This window comes from Amblyomma maculatum, chromosome 7 (assembly GCF_055883805.1).
Source record: "Amblyomma maculatum isolate TAMU_Amacu chromosome 7, ASM5588380v1, whole genome shotgun sequence".
Taxonomy (NCBI): domain Eukaryota; kingdom Metazoa; phylum Arthropoda; class Arachnida; order Ixodida; family Ixodidae; genus Amblyomma; species Amblyomma maculatum.
The window spans coordinates 108,424,876-108,442,606 of NC_139350.1; the positions used below are offsets into that span (position 1 = coordinate 108,424,876).

A 17,731-nucleotide genomic window follows, 5' to 3' on the forward strand; every position below is an offset into this window, starting at 1 on the left:
TTTTCGACAGCTTTCGCTATTATTGGTATGAAAGTTCCCTGCCCGTGAGTGTTTTTTTATCGCTTTTGTCACGTAATTGTCAGAAATAGCAGTGGGACTACACAACAGGCTTCATTTAGCAGTTTTAATTGCTGAGGAAATTGCAATGTCTAGCAGCAATTTCAGGCTTTGCAGCAGAAAAAATGGCGCGTTGTAGCAGATACTTCAACTTTCGAAGGAGAAAAAGATATGCATTTTTTCGAAAACATATTATCTACTGCAGCACAAAAAGAAAGTTTTACCAAATGTTTCCTTCTTGGACTCGGCATCTTTACATTTTCGCCATGATCAGAGTAAAACAAAATTATGAACCCTATCTCCATGATCATCAAAGCGCTCTTGAAAAAACTAACTAAAAATGAAAAAAAAAAAATCCAGAAAGCAAGGCAATTTTTATTCAGAATGAAAAATAATTAGATACATGTAAAAAATGCAGTATGATGCAAATATGATATCCTCGAAAGGAACGTCTGCAGGTAGTGTTTTAACTATTTCTTTAACCATCCTGAATGGACACGCTGCCGGTTATTTTTGGCAGAACACAGCTCGACAGTTCGAAAAACAACAACAGGGGGCTCAGGCTTCAAAGCGAGCGGCACCATCTCATACACATACTCTGGCAACGCCTGATTAGCACCACTGGAAGAGGCATGCCACCCGAATGCTGCTTTTTGGGTGAGACGCTTAGTGCTAGCTTACAGGTTATTTCACGGGCTCATAAAGACTGGCGGAATTCAACATGGTGGCGTAAATCCGCTCAAAATTCTAGGTGCACACGAATGTGGACGCGACATTCGTTTTGAATGTTTGGAATTAATTATTATTTTTAAAAATAGCATGGATGAGGTAAAAATGTGCCTTGGGCTAATGTCACATAGGGAGGTAAAATGATATTTAACAAAGTTGACCGATTGCTTGGCTTTAAACGCGCTTTGTTTTATTGCGGCGTTATGCCATAATCTCCGTATGGGACAGATTAAGAACGTAGAATATGTATAACACACTGATGGAGTTGCCAACATAAACTTTATTGCAAGGTATTGTAGCTTTTTAAATTTTTCATTCATATCCAGTAAGCCCAAAAGTAAAAAAAAAAAAAATCCTTATTCAAAAAAACTTAATCGTTAGGGTTAATCTCACGTTAAAAAAAAAAAAGTGCTGGCAGTAACACCAGACCCAGCAAGAAAGAGACCAGAATAAGTTTTGGGGGATGCCTTAGTTCACAAGTCTAGCCAACGTTTCGACAAGGGGACTTCGCCTGGACCCAGACAGAGACAAAACCTCTGCTTGCCTACGTCATGAATGACGTATCGGAGAAGGGGCGAAGGAGGAGGCTTCCACGTGGCTTCACCTGGTGGGCAAAACATTCCTCTGCTGGGTGCGGAGGATTTGGTCTCGTCTGGTGAAAACTCGCTGTGTTTTTCAGTCAAGCTCTCGCGGGAATCGATGCGATATTAGATCAAATATGAGCAACGGCATGCGTTTTTTTCGTTCTTGAAGCAGCTCAATGTGTTTTTCAACTACGCAAAGAGCGAAGTGACAAACGTCGTGCACTGGCAGGTCTCGATATTGTACTTGTCAGTAAGCATACTTTTTTTTTTTTTGGTATACTCCTGTGTTCACAGCAGTTATAAAGTTTTCTTTAATGCCGTTCCGAACAAATCGTACTGAATACTGACCGATAGCGCTTTTAAAGGCCCGAACGGCATGCGATAATTGGCATCGCTTTTAGAGATTCTTGTTCGGAATTGAATTTATTCCGCTTCAGCAGGCCATGTTGAAGGAGCTAACTCTCTCACAAGACTATAAACAAGGTCATGCCAGCGGCATGATCGCTCGAGTACAGCCGCATCTCTAAACGGAATCTTAATATAGCGCGCTCGTGTCTCAATCAAAAAGTGGTTTTACTGGAATCATTTAAGTGCATTGATGGATATTTGTACGCTTTGCATCAATATTATTACGCGGTACAAAACGCGCTTTGTTACTTTCCATACCGCGGGACCCACTCGCGTGGTATTGCTAGCAGCGGGGAAAATTCGCGCTTCCTTCTAACACAGTTCAGGTGACTGAATTACACAATAAAGTAGCAATAAATTTTTTTGTCTGGCCGAACATAACACAAACTAAAAATGTCCCCCAGCCAAGCACGCAGCTCGCGCGTACGCTGCTGTTTTCGCTCACAACTGTCCATGCTTCGTGGGGCTCTGCATTGACTTTTGTGAAGGACATTTAAAAAAAAAAAAAGAAAAAAAAAAGAAAAGACGCCTAAACTGATCCCTTTTCATAAGTCATATGTGGGTGAGGCGTTTGGTAGGAGTTCCAGTCGTCCGCAACGAACCATGCCAGTTCATGAAATAAAAAAAATTGCATTGCCGTGACTGTCAACTTTTTCAAGGCGAGAATTGCTAATGGGTGCGCATACTAAAGAGTGCTGCCTATTGTGTTGGATTTAAATATGGCCAACACACAATTTGAAGCAAAAACTGCACAAAAACGGGCAGCTCTCCGACTCCCTACAGCAGGAAGACCCGGCTCGAAAGGACACTTTTGCCCACCAAGCCGGTCTTCCTTCGGCGACCCCTCGTCCCGTGCCTCCCTGACATCATATTGTTTGCAAACAGGGAGAGGTCGAAACGTTGGATCAGCTTACGAACTGAGGCTCCCCCTGAATACTTGTTCAGTTCTTTTGCATACTGTGTGACCATCTTCTTCCTCTCGTTCTACACCGCACCCAGCAGGTATTCACACAGTCACGCTTACATAGGCTGGACAAGACAAAACGGAGCAGAGGGAGGCACGTTCGTTTACTTCCTAACGGTCGTAACCGGAGCAGAAGGCGGTGTCTCTGTAGGTTGCGTTCGCGGAAGAGACGTCGTCCAAGCATACTTACCTGGTGCCGAGGCTACCGTGATCAGCTAGGCGGTGCCTCCAGGGAGAGGTGCGGGCATTGCACTACGCTCGTGCTGACCCCTGCCACTACCCTAAACTGGGGCAGATGGGGCATGCAATTTTTGGTAGTGGGGGACTGCGTTCGCGCTTTCCCCCTCGCGATACCATCAAAAGTCAGATTATATAACTCATCGGCGGCTGTTTTGGTGCTGCTCCGTTACAGGCACTTCGCTAATGCGAGGTCGTTCGCTTAAGGAGAGTTTAGTTTCGTAATAATTGATTAAGATCATAACTAGATAAACCTCGCGGGATGCACAGGTTGTTTAGTAAGAAGTGACCTTCAGCAAGCTTTTCCGGATATTAAATATGAGGGGAATCCATCCTCTCCTTTATCATTTGCGTCTTATCGGTGTTAAATAGTCGCACTTTATCCGCCGAGTGTGAGTTTGTAGGTACACCATCGCTACTGTCGCTTCTTGCGCGCGTTCAAGTCTGGTATTGCAGATGGCAGGAACACTAGACAAAGAGAACCCATCTCGCGCACAGGTCCAACTCCTCATATTAGTAGAGGTTGACAGATCTAACGCTCGGGTTTTCGTTCCAAGAGCTTAGAAAGGTTCTGGCCTTAACAATGCGTGCTGTCACGTGCTTGGACAGCGTTCATGCGCGGTTTCGTTGAGCGGTATTAAAAAAAAATAATAATTGTGAAGCTTTGGGAAGCGAACCGTTCGAAGAGAACGCTGGGAATCAAAAGAACGAGAGAGATCATTGGCTTCCTGTGTTTCCGTAAGACCTGCAATAGCCGCGGATTGCAATTTTGAGTAATTTATGCCGATAGTGGTACAACCGGATAGAGGTACACGAAGTAGTTTACGCGTTTTTTTTTTATCTGCGCATTTTCTCTAATCGCTCAGAATTAGCAATACTGTGCTAATTCTGCGTTATGACCAGCTACCGTCAGGTCTCCTAGTCTGCTTAAGATAACATACTGTGTCGGCTTGAGTTGTGTAGAGCGCAGAAAGCAGCGCAGAGAGATGGAGAGAGGAAGTGGAAGCTTGGCCTTACACCTAGTCGGTTAAATTTTCATGCGCTGGCGTGCGAAAAGCTCTTGCGAAATGCAAATGAAGTCCGAGAAAGAGAAAGAAACAGAAGAACGGAATAGCAGGAAGGTTAATTAGGCGATGCCCAGGCTACCGTACACGTGCAGAGGTGGATAAACGGCCCCTCGGGTTGTACTCACGAACCGACCTGACAGATAATTAGAAAGCATAGCGGTGCTCCCTGAAATTCATGATGGTTTGGTGGGCGCTGTTTAACACAGAGACAACGAGAAGTAAACACTGGTCTGGCGCCTTTATTTCTCCTCTTTTCTTTGTCTCTGTGTTAAAGAGCGCCCACGAAACCATCATGAACAACCTACAACTCGCCCAACTTTCCCTTCTGTTGCTCTCTGAAATGCCTCGTCTCGCGCAGATCAACCGTTTGAGTTAGCGGGCCGCATTGCTACGCTTGGCAACGACGGCGCAGATCGATGGTTTCTCTATGAGAGCAAAGCATTTGCAACGGGAGGGTAGCTACGACCCTCGTGCGGCTGTAAATCTGCGTCTTCATTATTAATCCTCTAAAAGATGACGCAGCTGAAAAATTCCCTCATGACGTCGTTTGCTTTCTGCAAATTACAACATGTGTCAGCTTACTTTACCACCCGCCAAACTGTCTACCAAACTGCGGTGAGTAACAGCCGCCTACAGTGCACGTCGAATTCGCCATGCTTTTTTTTACGCGGCCACCTCAAGTGGTTCGAAATGCGGCGCTGGGGCCGCATCCAGCGGAGGTTCCTTTCGGGAACCGTTCTCTTTCAAGATGACGTCAATTTGACGTCAGCAAGACAGCGGGCGTCACCTCGCGGGGATGATTGGAAAGACAGCGGCCAATCGGCGATGGCGCCAGATCGTGTCCACCACGAGCATGTGGCTATTTCTGGTACCAAATACTTCTACCGAAGTGGTGTTAAGTATGAAATAAACCTAATAATTACATAATAATGCAAACTAGAGAATAACAGACTTAAATATTGTTGGAAAGTTCCTGTTAACAACCACCGAGCAATTTTCTTAGCTAATGAGTACCTTTTTCGCCCTAGGTGGTGTCGCACGCGCGGTGACGTTGTGTAGTAAGGAAATCAGGGAAGCCATTGAACAGCGACGGGCTGCTTCAAGGGAACATCGAGCGGCAAAGAAAGCGCAGGTATCTCAGGAGAAAATCGATCAAAAATGGGAATCGTATCGACAAAAGAAACTTGATGTACAGGCCCTCGTCCAAAGTAAAATAAAGCAGTCCACCGATCGCTGGATGGCTGACATACACGATGCCTCTAGAGGCGGAGCAAGAAAATTCTGGAACCAAATAAGCTGGCTAGCTAAAAAGTATCAAGGAAAGCAGGACCGGATTAAAGATAACGAGGGAAGTTGTTTAAATGGAGACAGCGCAGTGAACTACATTACATCAGTTATAGCCGACTCATTTAAGAGCGACGATAGGGTAATCTCCGCAAATCAGGAAGCAACACAAGGTAGCAGAATACAAAGCAGCTTAGAACTGACCAATCTAAACTAGAAAAAGGTAGAAAAAAAATCCTAAAAACACATCTACAGGATTAGATGGAATTCCGATCAAGCTGATTAAGGAACTTGGTCCAAGAAGTAAGGAAACGTTGTTAAAAACTTTGGAAACAGTCATAACGAATAAGCAAATTCCGCACAACTGGCGGCAGAGTAAAATGAATTTGATTTATAAAGGAAAAGGAGAAAGGATGCACATAAAATCCTACAGGCCGATTACCATAACCTCTGTTATGTACAGGTTGGCCATGCAGGTGGGGAAATTAAAGGTGCAAGCATGGGTAGAAAGTAACAAGATACGCGGAGAACTTCAGAACGGCTTTAGAAATGGTAGGCGCTTAGATTATAGCCTGTTCGTGCTTACCCAATGCATTGAAATATCTAGAGTGGAAAATAGACCTTTGTATTTGGCCTTCCTGTGCATAAACGGGGCGTACGACAACGTAAACAGGGAACTCCTGTGGAACATATTAAAAGAAGAAGGTATCGGTTATGAGATAATAGAGTTCCTACAGGAAATATACCGGGATAACAAAGTAGAAATTACGTGGGAAGGGATAAGAAGTACGGAAGCTATCAAGGTATGCAAAGAATTAAGACAAGGTTGTCCTCTATCACCGCTGCTGTTCATGCTTTATATGATAAACCTGGAACGGAGGATACAAGAAAGTAGCCTAGGTTTTAACATATCATATAGATTAGGTGGAAAGGCGGTAGAGCAGCACCTTCCCGGTTTGATGTATGCAGACGATATTTTGCTGCTAGCTGAGAGTCTGGAAGAATTGCAAACTCTAGTTAAGTATTGCGGAGACAAAGGGGACGCTCTAGTCTTTAGTTTTAGCGCAGTTACGTCTGGTGTGATGATTTTCAACGGCTCAACTGATCAGGGTCTTAAAATACAAGGCCATGAAATACCCACAGTAGCAGAATATAAATATTTCGGGGTATGGGTAAACGAAGTATTGGCATACATTGGAAAGCATGAGCAATCACTTAAGGCCAAAAGGCGAAGAAATTCCGGGATAATGAAGCATAGGGCATTTTCGGGATACAACAGGTATGAGGATTTGAGGGGTATTTGGAAAGGAATTATGGTGCCCGCACTTACTTTCGAAAATGGAGTTTTGTACCTAAAATCAGAGGTACAGTCGACATTAGAAATAAATCAGAGAGCCATCGGACGATTAGCACTAGGTGCCTAAGGCAAAACCACAAATGAGGCGGTATAGGGAGATATGGGTTGGGCATCTTTCGAAGTACGGGAAGCTCAGAGTAAAATATATGAGGAACGCCTGAGGAAACTGGACAGTAACAGATGGGCAGCTAAAGTATTTAAATACCTGTACCTAAAAAGCGTTGACTCACAATGGAGGAAAAGAACTAGGAAACTAACGCGTAAGTATGCTGGTCACAAGGACGAAGAAATAAAGAGCGTTAAGCAACAGGTGAAAAACACACAAGGTAAAAATTGGATAAATTCGATGAAAAAGAAACAGAGTGTGGAATTATACCGAAAGTGGAAAATGCAGATCAGGAAGGAAGCTTTCTTTGATAACTCAAGAGGCAGTGCCCTACTTTTTGAAATTAGATCAGGGTGCCTTAGAACGCGCAGCTACAAAAAGAAATTGAACAATGAAGATGACGCACGTGCTCTATGTGGTAACTCCAGTGAAACAATTGACCATATTATACTCAGATGTAATTTTATCCAACCGGAAGTCGATGCAGGCGCAGTCACTGTTCCTGGCGCTCTGGGGTTTAGAGATACCAGTGGCCGGGATAATAAGCCAGCGGTGGAAGCTCGCAAAAAACGACTGGAAGATTGGTGGCTTAAAAGCAGAAAAGTGACATAATGTTAGTAATGTAGAAACAAAAATGTAATAAATAGAACGATGGTATAGTTAACCAATCTAAACAATAATTAAGATATAGGGTGAAATATTATCATGATAGCTACTGCTACCACCCCGTTTCAAAGGGGACGCTCCTATATTCCATCCATCCATCCATCGTCGTCTGATTCCTCGCTCGCTGCGAAGTTTTGTAAGTTCTGTCTTTCGCACAGAATGGCAAATATCCTAAGAACGAGGTCTACAACGCCCGTAGTATGCAGTCTGAATCCCGCTAGCTCTATGACCGAGGAGTTGCTGCAGCCGTTTGGAGCAGAACGAGCTGCTTGATACCGGCACCGCGCCGGCGCGTCCGCGCCCGCCTATGTAGCGGGGCAGCGTCCGCAGCCTTATCGGCCGCTCAAGTGTCGTGAGTGTGCTCGAACTTTCCGAGAATATAGCTGTCAGTGTAGGACGCAGCTGATGACACAGGGAATCCGACCGCACTCGATCCAGGCAGCCACGGTATGCTCCCCTTCCGCTGATGTAGAAGGGGGCAAAAACTCAGCCCGCACACTTAGGGATGCGAATTATTTGTCTCTATGACTGGTCGCACTGCTGTTGACCGAGAGCTCCCGATCGCAAAGTACCGATCGAAGCGCGTAGACCACCTTCTCTTCTGACGGCAGCCCGGCATACCCCTCAGTCCTCACTCACTTCCCTTCGCGCGCGATCGGCACATAGGCCGCGAAACGTCCTCAGACACGTAGAAAGTGTAGTCTCGTTTTTATTTACTGCGTCAGTTTACTAAAAAAGCAAAACTCTGCCCCCCCCCCCCCAAAAAAAAAAAAAATATATATATATATATATATTATATTGAAATGGGTTTTACTGAGGGTTCAACAGGGAATATAGCCCTCTGTAAGTGGCACGGCGAACAGCACAGGAACACAGTCCGTCTAGGCACAAACCAGCAAGCTCGAGCAGCGCAGCGGCACTTCGTTGTTCTCTTCCTCGTGTTTCGTGACATCCGCTCTTCGTTCACATACAATTTCCCCCGGAGCGAAGAGGAGCCACCCTGGCGACCTATGGCGAGGGCAAGACGAGCGGGTCGTAGTATGTTTTGAGGCGGCTCACGTGCACAGTTTCGCGGCCGCGATGACGCATGTCCGAAGAGGGAGTGAGTGGCTCCACGATATAATTTACAGGGGAGGTTTGGTGAACGATGCGGTAGGGGCCGTGGTATTCGGTTCGAAATTTCGATGACAATCCCGGTGGGGTACCAGGAACCCAGAGCCAAACGAGGACCCTGTAGGGAAAACATGTGGCGTCTGATCTTTGTCGTGACGATGCTTTTGGCGGCCTTGAGATTGCGATGTTAAACTGCGGGACAGCTGGCGACATTCCTCCGCATGCTTTGCAGCGTCAGAAAGTGGAGTCCACTCGGAGGAGTCGGGACGATATGGTAATATAGTGTCCATCGCGGACGACGCCTCATGCCCATAAAGCAGGAAGAAAGGGCTAAATCCGGTGGCTGACTGCGTGGCGGTGTTGTAAGCGTATGTCACGAAAGGAAGAACAGCGTCCCAGTTAGTCTGATCGGCGGCAACGTACATCGTGAACATATTTCCGAGGGTACGATTGAAGCGCTCAGACAGCCCGTTAGTTTGAGGGTGGTAGGCTGTGGTGGTCCCATCAGTGATATAATTGCGGCCGTAGAGAAGACCGTCTCGTAGGGAAAAGTGTGGTGCTTGACGGCGTAAAGTTCGAGAAGGCGCAGCGTTGGGAGAAGTGCACACGATGTCGATAAGAGATGCGAGCCACGGGTCTTTGCGCTGCTCCGCAGGCAAATCAGCGATGGTTAGAGACGATAGGACGGGATCAGCCGCCGTGGAGCAAGCAGGTTCGCTGGACAGGGGAGAACGAGACAGAGCGTCGGCGTCCATGTGTTTACAGCCAGAACGATATACAACGTGAATACCAAATTCCTGAAGGCGGAGGGCCTATCGTGCGAGGCGGCCGGACGGGTCTTTAAGAGAGGACAGCCAACATAACGCGTGGTGGTCCGTGACGACGTCAAACTGGCGACCGTACAGGTAGGGTCTGAATTTCGTTAGTGCCCACACAATTGCCAAACACTCCTTTTCCGTAACCAAGTAGTTGCATTCAGCTTTAGAGAGAACACGACTCGCGTAGGCGACGACGTATTCGTGAAAGCCGTTTTTTCGTTGAGCCAAGACAGCTCCGAGGCCAACGCCACTCGCATCAGTATGGACCTCGGTGAGTGCTGTCGGGTCGTAGTGGCGAAGGATTGGTGGTGATGTCAAAAGAAGGCGCAATGCGGTGAACGCTTCTAGGGTGCCTCGATGTCAGAACGGCGGCGCTGACATCGAGGCACCCTAAACGCTTCGTCGCAGTCGGCTGACCAGTCACTTAACTCACTGTTTCCCCCGAGTAGCTTCGTCAGGGGTGCAATAATAGAAGCAAAGTTCCGTACGAAGCGCCGAAAATACGAGCACAGACCTATGAAGCTTCAAAGTTGCTTGAGTGAGACCGGTTTAGGAAACTCTGCGACTGCGCGCAGCTTGGCCGGATCAGGACGAACACCTTCCTTAGAGACGATGTGACCCAAAATTGTCAACTGCTGGGCACCGAAGTGACACTTCTTAAGATTCAGTTGTAGGCCAGCGTCAGTAAGACAAACTAAAACTTGCCGCAAGCGCTCTAGGTGCGTAGCGAAGTCGGTGGAAAAGACAAAAATGTCGTCCAAGTAGCAAAGGCAGATGTGCCACTTGAACTTCCGCAAGATGTTATCCATCATCCTCTCGAATGTGGCGGGCGCATTGCACAGACCGAAGGGCATCACATTAAATTCATAAAGGCCATCCGGCGTCACAAATGCGGTCTTCTCTCTGTCACAGGCGGCCATTAGTACTTGCCAGTAACCGGAACGTAAATCAAGAGACGAAAAGTACTCGGCACCTTGGAGGCAATCAAGAGCATCGTCTATACGCGGAAGGGGGTAATTGTCCTTGTGGGTAATTTTGTTGAGGCGCCGGTAATCGATACAAAAGTGAAACGAACCATCTTTCTTTTTTACTAGCACCACTGGCGAAGACCAGGGGCTTTGAGATGGACGGAGTAATTTTATGCTCGTTCGTTGCCAATTTTCGGAGCGGCTGAAGCCTCTCCAAACGTGGTCATTCGGCAGTGAAGAAGCAGTAGACGATGATCAGATGATGGTCAAAAGGAGAATTATATTTACAGAAGAAAAATAGTATACATTGGCAAACTGTAAATTACAATAACAAGAGTCACACAGACAACTGTAACTTAAAACAAAATAGACTCTCACACAGAGAAGTCACTCTACAAGCCCTTACTTTTCTACCGAGCATTTCGGTTAAAGCCTAGGGACTGTAAATACGTGCTAAGCACGGAGCCTCAATCTTGACTGCCAAACATGGTCCGAGGACCGCCTTTTGATGATAAGCATCAACAAAGACCCGAGGGCGGTCACCTTCGGTGATCCGCCCCGAAAATAAAGCAGCCAATCAAATTATTGAAAAACATGCCACAACCCTCGTGGGTTGGGAATAATCTTGGACCCAAGTCCTTAATTACGCCAAATAAAAATACAACATTGTCGTGACGCTGGGGCTACGTCGACCCGGCCTTCACTTGGTGGCGTGCAGAGACTCGGGGTTGAAGTAGGATTGAATCTTCGAAGTTGGTGAAATATGTACAAGCAGGTTTAATGGCACTTTGAGAAACTTATTTACAAGATTATTTACACGAAAAAGAAGGGTACATCAGCAAAATGGCAAGCGTTAAGAGTTCATAGCGAGAAGCGACTGGATGAGCCGTTTACCCAGGGCCCAGAGCGACATTTCGTGCTCTGCAGCGTCCTTAAAACCCCCTATTTCCAGCCCCTCTCTGAAGATGCTGACCAACCAAATCCAGGGCACGCCCCTCAGGTATCGGCATCCAATCGAACACATCACTGCACTGATGGTCTGAAGCACTGACTGGTCCGGCATTCATTCGTTGGGCGTGATCACTTGTTGGCGGGAAAAGCTTGGGAACGGCGAGGAGAGGAGGTACATTTCTATTCTTCAGCAAAGAAACCACAGGCTGGTTCTGGGGGTTTTACTTCTCAGAAACCCGAGTGCACGTGGCGCCGCATCCGCTCCCAGCATTGTCCGTTTTCGACAATTGCAAATCTTTCCTGCATTCCTGGGAAATCACTTAATGGCTGTATGCGTCATGCTCCTTTCTTGTCCTGCACGTCAGCGGACATGTCACTCTGTCGTCTCCTTTGGAAAGTAGGCATTCCTCACTGGACAATAGGGCTTATCGACTGGAAGGGTGAACAAAAGAAAGAAAGCACTTCCTGCATTTCCCGCAGGGGGACGTTTCTTTGTGTTTTTCCAGACGTTCTCTTGGCAGGGTCAATTTGGCATTTGCAGAGTGTCCACAAAGCAAAACAGACTTACAAAACAGGATTCCTGGAAACAGGCTCACTTAGAGCCATTGGACCATCACCACATATTCACAGCACTTATCCATGCCCACAGGCGAACAATAGAGCGCGCAAATGCGGATGCTTGGTCGTAACAGCCTCCTCCCCCGCCAGAAGAGTCTCGGAGGGCAGCAGTCCCAGCTGCTGCATGAAGAGACGACTTAATGGCCTGCACGTGAACGCTTGAAGCTCGCTGTTGCTTGTCGCGTTGTCTTGATTGTTGTAGGCCAAATTGCTCGAGCTGTCTGAAACTCAACCACATGTCTAAACAAGCACTCGGCTCCCGTCTGAAGAGACCAGGTCAAAAGAAAACTGCCATTGTTGTTCGAGAAAAGCCCACTCTCAAGACGTTCAGGACCCACGTATTCCTAGAAAACCAAACGTGCTGCTTTACATAGTCACACATATACAAGCGCACGAAAAAAAAAAAAAAACCTGATTATCAATTTGGATACATGGTGAGGAACATCTCGGACCGCTTAGAAACAGCGGCTAAGCGCGTCCGCATTCCCATTTAACTTCCCCTTTTTGTATCTTATTTCAAAATTGTACTGCTGTAAAATCAAGCTCCACCTAAGAAGGCGACTGTTCTTTGATGTCGCAGTTTGTAGCCAAGCCAGGGGACAATGGTCCGTCTCTACGGTGAATTTGGCCCCTCCAAGATAGCACTGCAATTTTTGAATGGCCCATACAATGCAAGCGCATTCTTTCTCTGACGCGCAATAAGCCCTCTCTCTAGAACTCAGTTTTCTGCTCAAGTAGAGCACGGGGTGCTCATTACCGTCGTCATCTCTCTGGCAGAGAACAGCACCTAACCCTCGATCACTGGCATCACACTGGACCGTGAATTCTCGGCCATAGTCTGGAGCTCGCAATACCGGACGGCTAATCAGCACAGCCTTCAGGTTTACGAAGGAGGCTTCCTTTTGTTCGTCCCAGACTACATTTGTCGGTTCTGTCTTGCGGAGAGCGTCGGTCAGAGGGCTAGCCAAAGCTGAATAGTTAGGGATGTAGTGATTGTAGTACCCAGTCAGACCCAGGAATGCTCGAATTTCCGTCTTCGTGCTCGGCCGCGGGTAGTCTGCTACCGCAGAAATCTTAATCTCGCTGGGTTTCCTGAAACCTTGACCTACATTGTGACCCAAGTAGTCCACGGTCGCCCTTGCCAGGCAACATTTCTCGGCCTTTACGGTTAGTCCAGCTTGACGCAAAAGGCTCAGTACAGCTCTTAGATGTACCATATGGTCCGCCCATGAGTCGGAAAAAACCGCAATGTCGTCTAAATAAGGCACCGCGAATGTTTCACACCCCTTTAAAACCCTATCCATGAGTCGGGAAAAACAAAATGGAGCATTTTTGAGCCCGAAACTCATCATTGTTGGCTGGTAGCTGCCCGTCGGAGTGACGAAAGCCGCGTATCTGCTGGCGCGTTCAGTGAGCGGTACTTGCCAGTATCCTCGAGTAAGGTCCAGCGTAGTCACATATGCCGCTCTACTGACCTGTTCTACTCTCTCCTCAATATTCGGAATAGGATACACTTGATCCCTGGTGAGAGAATTTAGCTTTCGGTAGTCTACCACAGGCCTAGGGTCTTTACCTGGAGCTTCTACTAAGATCATAGGCGAAGCATAATCGCTTTCCGAGGGTTTTATTACTCCCAATTCCAGCATGCGAGTTACTTCCCTATCCAGAATTTCTCTTTGCCTTGGAGAAAATCGGTAGCACCTTGATCGCACTGGCACGTCTGAAGTCAGCTCAATATCGTGCTCAGTCAAATCAGTTCTGCCTGGCCTGTCCACGAAGCAGGCCTCAAACTCTGTTATTATCTCGCCCAGATCGGACAGCTGGGATTTCTTTAGTTCTCCTCTCTGCTCCGTCTTTTTGAGAAGCTCCTGAGCGTTGCTTCCTTTTCCGCTGAGGCAAATCAAGTTGTCCCCCATCTCCTCGGGAAGGTTTAACGTTAGATTTACCACGGCTTCCCTCTGCACATAAGGCTTCATAAGATTGCAATGATAAATGCGCACTTCTTTACGCCTACCGGGAATTTTCACTGCGTAGTTAGTGTTAGAAAGCTTTGCAACGACTTCAGCCGGTCCTTCCCACTGTACTTCGAGCTTATTCTGCCTTGAACTTCTCAGCAACATCACCTGGTCCCCGATACAAAACGTCCTTTGACGGGCTGTCTTATCATAGTACACCTTGGAACGAGCCTGGGCTGACTTCATGCTGGCCTCAACGAGTTCCTTAGTGTTATGTAAGCGATTCAAGAGGTTCAGAATGAATTCTACTACTGTTGGGTCTTCTCCGCGCCCCTCCCAGGCTTCGCGCACCATTCGCAAAGGTGAGCGCAGTGACCTTCCGTACACCAACTCGGCTGGGCTAAATCCAGTGGATTCGTGCGGCACTGACCGCAAAGCGAAAAGCGCTGCAGGCAGGCAGGTATCCCATTCGCGCTTGTTTTCATAGCACAGTCCCCTCAGGACTCGTTTGAGAACAGAGTGCCATCTTTCTACGCTGTTGCTCTGCGGATGATGGAATGAGCTATGCACTACCTTAATGCCGCATCGCTCGAGAAATGAGGTGGTGAGGACACTCGTGAAAACGCTACCCTGATCACTTTGGACCTCGGAAGGGAATCCAACTCGTGCAAACACTGACAGCAGCGAATCCACTACACTCTCGGACGTCACCTCGCGCAGCGGAACAGCCTCTGGAAACTTTGTGGCTGGGCATAACATAGTGAGGATATAACGGTACCCTGACTCTGTCACAGGAAGTGGCCCAACTACATCTATTACTAACCGGTGAAACGGCTCGGTAATGATTGGTACTAACACCATCGGAGCTTTCCACTTATCTTGCGCCTTTCCAACCCGCTGGCACGTGTCGCATGACCGTACAAAATTTTCCGTGTCCTTAAAACATCCAGGCCAATAGTATTCTTGCAACAGCCTCTGCTTTGTTTTCCTTATTCCAAGGTGACATGACCACGAGCTGCCATGGGAAAGTCGCAGTAAGTCTCCGCGGTACTTTTGGGGAACGACTAATTGGTCCCGCTCTACTCCGCGCTTATCCTTGAATAGGCGATACAGCACTCCCTTTCTCATTTCAAAAGAAATGTTCTTTGCTGTCTTAGTGGCGCGGTGGCGCTCTCTTATCTCCTGTATCTTGGGATCATTGGCTTGCTCTATAGCTAAGTCCTCTCGGGTTCCACTTAAAAGTCTCGTGAGATTACTAGACACTGGCGGCAAGAGGTTACTCTCAAGAACGTCCTCATTCCGCGTCTCATCAAGCTCCCTTTCAAGTTGACATATCTGAGATGCCTCGCTCTCAAAGTTTTCTGACCTGCTATCTTCCGCATTTACCACTGTTTTAACTGCCGTTTCCTCCGCTGTGGATTTTTCTGGAATGAGCAGTGTAGCTAGTTCTCGCGCCTTTGAACGTGTTAAGGCTTGCACAACTCTGTCTCCGAAAAGGATGCCCCTCTTTCGCAGCAGCATGTCCGATTTGTTGGAGAACAAATACGGATAGCACTTAGGAAGCTTTCCTGAAACGGCAGCCTCGGTTGTTAATTCGCCGAAAGGGCCCTCGATGACCACGTTCGCGATCGGCAAGCACACACTCTGTTCCTCAACTACCTGTCGGATCCATGCACACTGTCCTGTATAGTCGGAAGGCGACACATACGCCGGATGGACAACATCCATTGTTGCGGCCGAATCGCGCAGTACCTTGCAAGGCTTCCCGTTGACTACTAGGTCATGCAGGTAGGGTTCTAAAAGCTGCATATTTTCATCGCAGTCCCTGACATACGAGAAAGCAATCTTTTCTTTCCGGCAGTTGACGGCAATGTGACCCTGCTCATTTGGTCAAAAGGAGAATTATATTTACAGAAGAAAAATAGTATACATTGGCAAACTGTAAATTACAATAACAAGAGTCACACAGACAACTGTAACTTAAAACAAAATAGACTCTCACACAGAGAAGTCACTCTACAAGCCCTTACTTTTCTACCGAGCATTTCGGTTAAAGCCTAGGGACTGTAAATACGTGCTAAGCACGGAGCCTCAATCTTGACTGCCAAACATGGTCCGAGGACCGCCTTTTGATGATAAGCATCAACAAAGACCCGAGGGCGGTCACCTTCGGTGATCCGCCCCGAAAATAAAGCAGCCAATCAAATTATTGAAAAACATGCCACAACCCTCGTGGGTTGGGAATAATCTTGGACCCAAGTCCTTAATTACGCCAAATAAAAATACAACATCCAAAACATAAACTCTCTTCACTCGCTGGTCCCCAAACTCTCTCACACGGCGCCTGTCTCTTTCCCTCCTCTCCCCGGCGTCTTTGCGACGTGACCTTGCAGCTGACGCCTTTGTGAAAGAAACGCCGCGGGGGATCTGGAGACTAGGCCACCCAGCCGTCCCGTTCTAGGAAAAAGGGGGGGGGGGGGGGGGCGGCACTGTCCCAGAGCAGTGTACAGTCGCCGTTGCTCGCATCCGCTGTCTGGCGACACAGCGGGAGGCCGCTGGGCTGATTCCCTACTTGGGAGGGCCAAGGGTCGCGCCTATTGTCGCCTTCTGCAGGACATTTAGCGAGCGCTTGTGGCAGTGCAAAAGGCTTCATTAACGGCGTCTCCCTGCACCCATGCTTGGCGCCACGGCGGGAGATCGCCGGACGAGCCGGCCGTAAAGTGGTTCGCAGAAGCGTGCCGCTGTTGTTCCCGGCTGATAAGGATGCGTCTGCCGTTCGCTTCTTGGCGACGCCTCGGGGCGAAGGGACGAAACAAACCAAGCCTCGCACGCGCCCGCGCCCAAGAAGAGGGGAGAAAGGGAGAAAAAAACAACAACAGCGCTCGCTCCTTGGCCTCGGCGCGTGGGGGGTTCATCCGCCAGCTCGACTCCACGTGCGAGTCGCTTTTCACTGCGGCCTTACAGACGGATCACACCACGTTGTAGAATGTCCTCAACTTGCTCACTGATCACGCGACGCTCTGCCGCTGGCACACGATAGGGGCGCTATCGAAAAGGCGTATTAGAGCCGGTATGAATGTGATGCGCGACTGTGGAAGTGAGGCCGAGAGGTGTGTGGGCGGCGTCGAACGCGGAGCGAAACGTCTGTAAAAGGGCCACAAGCTGCGTCCGGTAGGTGGAAGGAAGGGCGTCATCGATGGCGGTTCGGAAGAAGTCCTCTGGCAACGAATAAGGCGTCGGGTGGGACTGCAGAGCATCGATGTAGTTACCACGGTTGGTCTCGGAGGCATCCAGGTCAGAGAGAAGGTGGGCTGGTTCAATAGAACCGGGAGATTCCCCACGTAGCAGAGTAACCGGGCGCGGAGACGGATTGTAGATGAGTAGCTTCGTGAAGCCACCGTGAACATCGAGAACAGCAGAGGGCAGCGGCAGGTGCTTGCGATGGATGAAGGATGCAGACGGCGTAAATAGAACACTAACGGCTGACACGGCAGGACACGAAAGAGGTACAAGGGCACAAGCCTCTGGAGCTACGTCGACATCTGCAGCGATGGTCAGCTTTTGAGGACACATTGAACGGTTGTCGTCGGGTAGTGCGTCGCACAGTGCAGAAAATTCCACTTCAGCTCGGGCGCAATCGATCACGGCGTTATTTTTAGACAAGAAGTTCCATCCAAGGATCACGTCGTGAGAACAAGACGACAAAACTACGAACTCGACACTGTACGAAAGACCTTCAATGACGACACGCGCTGTACATGCTGCTAAAGGTGCAATCCTCTCGTCGCTGGAAGTGCGGAGCGACAAACCGTTAAATGGCGTTGTAACTTTTCGTAATCGTCGGCAAAG

At 48.1% G+C, this 17,731-nt stretch overlaps 1 non-coding gene across 1 annotated transcript; it reads left to right on the top strand.

The window, feature by feature from the left end:
* The first annotated feature begins 2,924 nt into the window (after nt 1-2,924).
* On the top strand, nt 2,925-3,088 carry LOC146184309 (U1 spliceosomal RNA). Its single transcript, XR_014708977.1, has one exon. It is a non-coding gene; the product is annotated as a U1 spliceosomal RNA (small nuclear RNA).
* Nucleotides 3,089-17,731: the final 14,643 nt, after the last annotated feature.